At 43.6% G+C, this 10,074-nt stretch overlaps 1 pseudogene; it reads left to right on the top strand.

The window, feature by feature from the left end:
- Positions 1 to 923: 923 nt before the first annotated feature.
- LOC117093550 lies at positions 924 to 8,971 on the top strand (annotated as a pseudogene).
- Positions 8,972 to 10,074: the final 1,103 nt, after the last annotated feature.

Below are 10,074 nucleotides of genomic sequence, written 5' to 3'. Positions count from 1 at the left end.
CTTTCACCATGTGAAGGTGCAGCAAGAAAGTGCCATCTTTGAAGGTGAGAGTAAACCTTCTTCAGACACTGAATCTGCTGACACCTTGACCTTGGACTCTATGGCTTCCAGAACTGTGAGCAATACATTTCTGTTGTTTATAATACCCAGACTAAGGTATTTTGTTGCAGCAGCCAAACAGACTAAGACAGAGAGCTATCCATGGCAGATGTTATAGTTTGGCTCTATGTCCCCACCCAAATCTCACCTCGAATTGTAGTTCCCATAATCCCATGTGTCATGGGAGGGACCCATTGGGAGGTAATTGAATCATGGGGGGCAGTTACCTTCATGCTGTTCTTGTGACAGTGAGTGATTTCTCACAAGATCTGATGGTTTTATAAGGAGCTTTTCCCCTTTTGCTGGGCACTTCTCCTTGCTGCTGCCATGTGAAGAAGGATTTGCTTACCCTTCCGCCATGACTGTAAGTTTCCTGAGGCCTCCCCAGCCATGCTGAACTGTGAGTCAATTAAACCTCTTTCCTGGCTGGGCGCAGTGGCTCACCCCTGTAATCCCAGCACTTTGGGAGGCTGAGGCGGGCAGATCACGAGGTCAGGAGATCGAGACCATCCTGGCCAACATGGTGAAACCCCATCTCTACTAAAAAAAATGTAAAAAATTAGCCAGGCGTGGTGGCATGCACCTGTAGTCCCAGCTACTTGGGAAGCTGAGGCAGGGGAATGGCTTGAACCCGGGAGGTGTAGGTGGCAGTGAGCCAAGATTGCACCACTGCACTCCAGCCTGGTGACAGAGCAAGAGAGCAAGACTCCATCTAAAATAATATATATATATATATATTTTAAGAAAAACTTCTTTCCTTTATAAATTACTCAGTCACAGGTATGTCTTTATTAGCAGTGTAAGAACAGACTAATACAGTAGGGATGGTGATATGTGTGGGGAAATTCCTTTTACTGGGTGCCTACTGCATGTTGTGGGGCTGGGTATGATTGCTTAATGGTGCTAAACTGGATGGTTGTAACCATAATTATTTTCGCCTCTTTTCATTTCACCTTAAATCATAACCATGTCCCATGTTGTTCTATAGCTTTCATAAATACCTGTTTTTCCAGAGGTTAAATTTCATTTTATTCCTTTTAACAATTTTTTGTTTTCTTTTCGTTAGCCTTTTACTCCTAAATCTTGTAAAATTATTTTTAACTTATAGCAATGCAAAAATATAAAATTTTAAAAATTATTATTATTTTTGAGACGGAGTCTCGCTTTGTCACCCAGGCTGGAGTACAGTGGCACCATCTTGGCTCACTGCAACCTCCATCTCCCAGATTCAAGTGATTCCCATACCTCAGCCTCCTGAGTAGCTGGGATTACAGGTATGCACCACCACGCCTGGCTAATTTTTGTATTTTTAATAGAGACAGGGTTTCACCATGTTGGCCAGGCTAGTCTCAAATGCCTGGCTTCAAGCGATCCGTCTGTCTCGCCTCCCAAAGTGCTGGGATTATAGACATGAGCCACCGTGCCCAGCCTAAAAAAATTATTTTTAGCAAAATGACTTTTGTGTTTGTAAACGTTTACTTGCCTGATGTTTTTAAACTTTTAAAATTAAACTGTTTTTCTGATTATAAAAGTATTAAAGGTCTTTTACAGAAAATCTGGAAAACATAAAGAAAAAATAATGATAACAATAATGCGTAACTCCATTATTTTAAGATCACCAATTTAAATAACCTTTTGGCATATTTCCTTCCAGTCTTTTTTTGAATGCTCTTTAACATGGTTGAGATAATATTTTGTCTATAATTTTTACTTAATGTTTTGCTGTATTTTCTCATATCCTTAAGAATGCTTTATAAATACAGTTTTAGCATCTGCAAAATATTACATTAAGAGAAGGTGTCAGAGTTTACTTAACCAGGCCCTTATTGTTGGGCATTTAAGTTACTTCTAATTTTCTGCTATTATAAATAATGCTTTTTGCATAAATGCATAAAGCACTATAAGGTTATTTCCTCAGAGAAAATTCTCAGATGTGGGATTTCTATATCAAGTAGTGTGAAAATTTAAAAGGTTCCTGATATGTACTGCCAAATTGCTTTTTAAGAGGTTTGTACTAAATTCCACTTACACTATTATGTGGGAGAGAAAACCAACTAAACATTCTTAAGCTTTAAAAATGATAAGCTTCTCAGAATCTCTGGGCAAGGGCTATAGCATCCACACGTGTATTTTCCTTTGAAACATAAATATTGCCTGGTAGCATAAAGTCTCAGATTTTGCAGGGAGAGATTCACACACTTTACTTCCCTTGACATCCCCAAGAACCCGAGAAACATACCTTTTAGTCAGCTAAGTACCCCCACCTTGCAAGCCAACAATATTTTAAAGAGGAATTTCCTTAAAGTTAAACAACATCTGGGTGTCTCTAAAATTCCCCAGAGAATAAGATCACTCACAGCTTTGGAGGGAGGATATCTAAGGGATCCCTGAAGGGATCCCCAGTTCTAGCAGATGGTGGATGCAGCTCTAAATTTTTCTTGTTTGGACAGTCTTTCATCTAGTTCCAGAGATCCCAGCCTTAGATCTCTCCCAACGTTTTTCTGGGGCCCTCCAGACATCCACAATCTCAAGAGAAATTGCAAGCTTCTCTCCATCTCTCTCTTGCCCATACATGCTCCAGCTCCCCCCACTTTATTCGCTCTCTCTCCTGTTCTTGTTCTCCCTAGCGTCTCTTCTTTTCCTCTCCTCACCCAACTGTCTCTCTCCTCTTGCTAAGTGTGCCTTCCTGAGTCTATCTTGTAAATTTCTTTCTAAGCTTTACTTTTAATATTCTCCCTTTCTCTCTCTCCCCTCTCTCTTGGTTGAGTCTTTGTGTACCTTTTTTCTACTCCCCCAACCCCACCCCACTGTCCTTCTAATTGTCTCAGACTTTTAGTCCTTTCCTTCTCTCCAAAGGGGACACAGCTGACCTTTCCTAGGAGTAGCCTCTTTTTTTGTCCCCAAACTTCTCTCCCCTGGGCTCTTCTATTCTCTTCAAATGGCACACATACTATCCCTGAATTTGCAGGAGTTTCTTTCTGCCTGTTTCATGACAAATATAGCTTTTATTTTCACACCATGTTACCAAGGAATAATCTTAGTAGACCACTGTTAATCCTTCTAGACCCCACCATGACTTCCTTCTGGTATTTATCCTTATCATACACTCCAAGAAATGATCACTTATATTATGCCCATATTTTCCTCATTCTATACAAATCAGGATACATAAGAGCAGAAGTCTAAGCCTACTTATAATTACAATAAGATAGGATATTTGAAATCTGGGCTGTCCTCGAAAATCTGGGACATAATGTTGCTATAAATGCCACCTATCCAGAATCCAGCTCTCAAGCAGTTTCATAAGCAAGCACTGAACATCCTCAGCATTGTCAGGAAGTTTGTATATTACGCTGAGACGAAAAAAGGTTTTCCTCTCATTTTGTCCATTCTGGGAATCAGAATTTTGACTGCACATCAGGTGGGGTCTAGCCATCCAGGTTGCTATCTAGAAATCACCACATAGGGGGATTCTTCACAAAAAGTTTTTGTGAGCTTTTTATGAAGCTCACAAAAGTCTTTCACTGAGGCCGGACACAGTGGCTCACCCCTGTAATCCCAGCACTTTGGGAGGCCAAGGGGGGCGGATCATCTGAGGTCAGGAGTTCAAGACCAGCCTGGACAACATGGTGAAACCCCATCACTACTAAAAATAGAAAAATTAGACGGGTATGGTGGCAGGTGCCTGTAATCCCACCTACTTGGGAGGCTGAGGCAGGAGAATCGCTTGAACCCAGGAGGCAGAGGTTGCAGTGAGCTGAGATCATGCCATGGCACTCCAGCCTGGGTGACAGAATGAGACTACATCTCAAAAAAAAAAAAAAAAAAAAAAAAATCTTTCACTGAGAAAGGTTGAACCCAAGTCTGAAATGAAAGCATACAGTTTACTACCCATTGACTGATTTATGCAGAAATCTGTATAAAGATTTCCAAAGGTGGCTTAGTAGGTTCTGTTTTAAACTTTCAGTTCCTCCTCCCGAGAAAGTTAGGGAAACCTCTTAACCAATATGAGTTCCTCTGATCTGAGCTGGACTTTCCTTCTTCCACTATCCAAATTCTGCTGATTCTTTTCTGTCCAGGATATTCATCTAAGTCACCATGGTTGTATATGTTCAAGGTTCACTTTAAGTACAGTCTTAATCTTATTTCTGAGGAAGTTTGCTTTCTCCAGTAGGTCTGCAAAACTTCCTCTTCTTATTTCCTATTGCCTCTGAAATGACATTTCTCCTTGTGAATTAATATGGGCCTGCCTACCTCTAAGTAATCCTGTTTTTGTCATGTATCTGTATTGCATTTTCTGCCCACTTTTGTCCTCTCCTACAGTGAAAAGAGCATTTTAAACTTTTTTGTTTCCATAGAAGAGTAACTTGTTGGTTGGAAGACCCGAGTTTAACATGGACACCTGGAGAAATATGGAGAGCCTGAGACATCCTGTGTAATTCAGTAAATATCCACCCACTCCCACCCCCACCTTTGCTGGCTACAGCAGCTGGGGAAGTCAGAGGGAATGAGGATTTTTATGTTTTGTTTTGTTTTGGAGACGGAGTTTTGCTCTTGTTGCCCAAGCTGGAGTGCAATGGCATGATCTCGGCTCACTGCAACCTCCGCCTCCTGGGTTCAGGCGATTCTCCTGTGTCAGCCTCCTGAGTATCTGGGATTACAGGCATGCGCTAGCATGCCTAGCTAATTTTTTGCATTTTTAGTAGAAACAGGGTTCCACCATGTTGGCCAGGCTGGTCTCGAACTCCTGACCTCAGGTGATCTACCCGCCTCGGCCTCCCAAAGTGCTGGGATTATAGGCGTGAGCCACCGTGCGCGACCGGAAGAAGTTATTTTTGAGCATTTTATGCTGCTCAGTCTTGTGCAGACCACACATACTGTATAGAGTTCATGCACTTTTCTCCCAGTGGTGACTTTCAGCTCTTGCTTTACATGTAGTTCCAACAAGCTTGGATATTTAGTTTCCATAAATAGCAGATCAAAATTAACAATTAGTGGGTGGGGGTTGAGAGGCCAGAATAAGTTAGTTAAAAGCACAGATTCTGGAGTCAAACTGAGTCTTTGAATCCTGTGCTGCTGCTTCCTAACTGTATGACTTTGAAGTATTTAACCCTTTTTTTTTTTTTTTTTTTTTTTAGACGGGGTCTCGCTCTCGCCCAGGCAGGAGTGCAGTGGCGCAATCTCCGCTCACTGCAAGCTCCGCCGCCTCCCGGGTTTACGCCATTCTCCCGCCTCAGCCTCCCGAGTAGCTGGGACTACAGGCGCCCGCCACCACGCCCGGCTAAACTTTGTATGTTTAGTAGAGACGGGGTTTCACCGTGTTAGCTAGGATGGTCTCAATCTCCTGACCTCGTGATCCGCCCACCTCGGCCTCCCAAAGTGCTGGGATTACGCCCCCGCGCCCAGCCGTATTTAACCTTTTAGCTTCAATTTCCTCATCTGTAAAATGGGAATAATAATAGTAGCTATTTTGCACAGTTGTCATAAAGATTAAATAATTTAATGTATATGAAGTGCCTGCAATTGTAAGTACTATATGAGTATAGAGAGGGCACATTGGTAACAGTAGTGATGAGATGTAGCAAAGAAGCAAACCAACCAAAAAAAGCGGTGAAAACAGAGCAATCTAGGATCCAACTGTGTAAGACAGAGGTTCCCAAACTTTCTCAGCTCAAAGGCGCTTTTAGTGTCTCAGTAATTTTTTCATGGTGCCTTCTCCATGCCCTCCCCCCGCCACAAAAAAACCAAAGTAATAATTCTGTTTATTAAGTAGTTAAGTCCAAACAATGAGTATTTACATCCTAATAATTTACTAACCATTTGAAATAATAAGTATATAAGTTTTTTTTATTTTCTTTCATTTTTGAGATGGAGTCTTGCCCTGTCACCCAGACTGGAGTGCAGTGGCACCATCTAAGCTCACTGCAACCTCTGCCTCCCGGGCTCGAGTGGTTCTCCTGCCTCAGTCTCCCGAGTAGCTGGGATTACAGGCATGCGCCACCACACCTAATTTTTGTACTTTTAGTAGAGACGGGGTTTTGCCATATTGGCCAGGCTGGTCTCGAACTCCTGACCTCAGGTGATCCACCCGCCTCGGCCTCCCAAAGTGCTGGGATTACAGCCACCATGCCCAGCCTTTTTTTTTTTTTTTTGAGATAGAGTCTTGCCCTGTTACCCAAGCTATAGTGCAGTGGTGCAGTCTCAGCTCACTGCAACCTCCCCCTTTTTGTAGAGATGGGTTTTGCCATGTTGGCCAGGCAGTTCTCCAGCTCCTGACCTCAAGTGATCCACCCGCCTTGGCCTCCCAAAGTGAGGCACTACACACTACAGTGTCTGCAGGCAGGGAACATAAGGCCGATTCATGCTGACTTCCTAGAAGTAAATCAAAAGGAAAACCCCAACTTTCCACACGCAAGTAACAAAATGTCCAGAGGCTAATTCCTTTGCATCCCACTTTTCTGCGTGGCAGATGAAAAACTGAAAGTACCTGTGATTTGTCCCTGTCCACAACCAATCAGGCTGGTCTCGGGCCAAGTTTTCATTTGCATATGAGTATAAGTTTGTAACTTCACTTCAGCCTCTGATTGGTCACTTTCTGCAACCAATCAGATGTTTCCATGGGTTTAACTTTGTAACTTCACTTCAGCCTCTGATTGGTCACGTTTTGCAACCAATCAAATCGGTTTAACTTTGTAACTTCATTTCAGCCTCTGATTGGTTGCTTTCTGCAACCAATCAGATTAACCACAGGCCACTACATCACTTACATAGGGTATACCTCAAGTAACCAATGGGAAGCCCCTAGAGGGTATTTAAATCCCAGAAAATTCTGTAACCAGTTTCCTGAATTCCTATGCTTGGCCTGCTCCCACCCTATGGAGTCTACTTTTGTTTTCAGTAAATCTCTGCTTTTCTTGCTTCATTCTTTCCTTGCTTTGTGTGTTTTGTCCAATTTTTTCAAGAAGCCAAGAACCTGGGCACCTTCCACTGGTAATAAAATTGCTGGGATTACAGGCATGAGCCATTGTGCCCAGCCAGTTTTTATTATTAAATATTCATAATTGTGTACTAAGGAATATATGTGCCTGTTTAGCAATTCCCTTCTCAAACTTTGGGATCTCATTGTATAACGCTACAGTCATTTCTTGTTCCACAGTGATTTTCACTTGGTACTTGCTTTTTATTACAGCAGCCTCTGAAAACTCAGCTTCAAAAAGACATCATCCAGAGGCATGTTTAAACCTTGAACTCAAGCTTGTGTGGTATCAGACATATATTGAATCTCCCTCTCTCCCTCTCTCCCTCTCCCCATCTCCCCCTCTCCCCCTTTCCCCCTCTATCCCTCTCCCCCTCTCTCCCTCTCTCTCCAAGATGGAGTCTCGCTGTCTCACCCAGGCTGGAGTGCAGTGGCGCAATCACAGCTCACTACAACCTCCACCTTCTGGGTTCAAACCATTCTCATGCCTTAGCCTCCCAAGTAGCTAGAGTTACAGGTGTGTGCCAACATGCCCAACTGATTTTTGTAGTTTTTGTAGAGACGGGATTTCGCCATGTTGTCTAGGCTGGTCTAGAACTCCTAGCCTCAAATGATCGACCCACCTCGGTCTCCCAAAGTGCTGGGATTACAGACATGAGCCACCGCGCCCAGCTTGTATTTCTCTTAAAATGTCCAAATATCCTCTAGAGCCCTGAGTTAGCTAGGGCACCCCAGGGCTCCTCAAAAGGCAGTTTGGGAACCACATGTATAAAAGGGAAATCCTGTAACAAATCCTCAGGATATTAACACAGAACATCACAGAATCACAAATAGTGGTCCTGATAATAACTTCTTCACCTGCATTAACCAGCCCCAGTTCCAGGCTGTCTTGGAGGAAGTAAAATGACATGAGAAAATGGCCCTATTTGATGCTAAAAATGTTTGCAGAGAGCAGGCTTAAAGAAAGGACACCCCGGCCGGGCGCGGTGGCTCAAGCCTGTAATCCCAGCACTTTGGGAGGCCGAGACGGGCGGATCACGAGGTCAGGAGATCGAGACCATCCTGGCTAACACGGTGAAACCCCGTCTCTACTAAAAATACAAAAACTAGCCGGGCAAGGTGGCGGGCACCTGTAGTCCCAGCTACTCGGGAGGCTGAGGCAGGAGAATGGCATAAACCCGGGAGACGGAGCTTGCAGTGAGCTGAGATCTGGCCACTGCACTCCAGTCCGGGCAACAGAGCAAGACTCCGCCTCAAAAAAAAAAAACAAAAAAAAAAAAAAGAAAGGACACCCCACGGGAGAAAAGTTCACGAGAAGAGAAGCAGAAGCCCTAGGCTGAACAGAAAGGAGAAAAAGGCGGCTGCTCCTGCTCCTGCTCCTGAGGAGATGGATGAATGTGAACAGGCACTGGCTGCTGAGCCCAAAGCCAAGACCCCTTTGCTCACTTGCCCAAGAGTACCTTTGTGTTGGATGAGTTTAAGCACAAGTAGTCCAAAAGGACACAATGTGGTGCTGCCGTATTTTCAGGAGCACTGTAATAAGGATAGTTGGTCTGAGTATTGCTTTCCTGAGAAGCTCACCCAGACCTTCTGGAGTTGCAGTCTCATCGCTGGAATGTTCCAGCAACTGAACACACTGAGGAAAATGCCTCTGCCAGTGCAATCCTCTTTGGAAGCAACAATATCAGCTCCATTTCTGGAGCCTGGGTCTTCACAGGCCAGAAGCTTGCCTTGACCCTGAGTCCAGATTGGCAGGTTGACTTCGAGTCATACACGTGGCAGAAACTGGATCCTGGCAGCGAGGAGACCCAGACACTGGTTTGTGAGTACTGTTCCTGGAAAGGGGCCTTCCAGCAGGTGGACTAAGCCTTCAATCAGGGCAAGATCTTCAAATAAACAGCTCTTGCCATTGCCTTGCTGCCTGCACCTGTTCTTTAAGGAGATGGGGATCATTAAAAGAAATTGAATATTGAAAAAAACAGTTTAATTTAAGGTCAGCTTCTTCTATTTATGAAGACTGAGAAATACCAAGTGCCTACTTAACAAGACTGCCATCCAACATTATTAAAATTTAAAATAAAAATATTGGGCCAGGATTGGTGGCTCACGCCTGTAATCTCAGCATTTTGGAAGGCCAAGGAGGAAGGATTGCTTGAGGCCAGGAGTTCAACACAAGCCTGGGCAGCAAAGCAAGATTCTGTCTCTACAAAAAAATATAAAAAATTAGCTGGGCATGGTGATGCATGCCTATAATCATAGCTACTCGGGAGGATGAGATAGGAGGCTCGCTTGAGCCCAGGAGTTTGAGGCTGCAGTGAGCTATGATTGTACCACTGCACTCCAGCCTGGGCAACTGAGTAATACCCTCACTCTAAAAAAATTAAAAATAAAAGTATTGTACTTTTAGCTACACTAGAAACTTACAAAGTCATTGTCAGGCCCCATCCTTTCCTCAAAGAACACAAACCTTAGAGTCACATAGATTTGGATTCAGATTTAGACCCACTGCTTTCCATGATCTTGAGCAAGTCTCTCAGTCTTTCAGATCACCTTCTCATAAAAAATTTGGAACATAATTCTCACCTCTTAAGTTCTTACGGAAAGTAGAAGAACTTATAAAAAGTGCCTAGCACAGACCCTGGAACGTAACAGGTGCTCAAGACCCCCTTGCCATTTCCTAAACATGCCTTAGACTTGCATCCTACTAAACCTTTGCAACACGGTGCTTCCTTGGCCTGATAAACCCTACTGCTTTTGTCTGCTGCCAAACTCTGTTCATTCTGCGTCACCCAACTTAAATACATTATTTGCTCTGAAGCTTCTCTTGGCTTCTTTGGAGAGAATGAATCACTCTCTCTTGTTCAGTTCTGCACATTTACCACTATCACCTCACTTGATCACATTGTGTTGTAATTGCTTATTTATGAATCTTCTCCCTCACCAGATTTTATGGTCCTCCTCCATGGCTGAAGCCACATATTTTCACAGCACCTAGCATG

This window comes from Trachypithecus francoisi, unplaced genomic scaffold, assembly GCF_009764315.1.
Source record: "Trachypithecus francoisi isolate TF-2019V2 unplaced genomic scaffold, Tfra_2.0 Lachesis_group12, whole genome shotgun sequence".
NCBI classification, from domain to species: domain Eukaryota; kingdom Metazoa; phylum Chordata; class Mammalia; order Primates; family Cercopithecidae; genus Trachypithecus; species Trachypithecus francoisi.
Note: the sequence above shows the minus strand (reverse complement) of the source record. Positions and strands in the feature narration are given on the sequence as shown.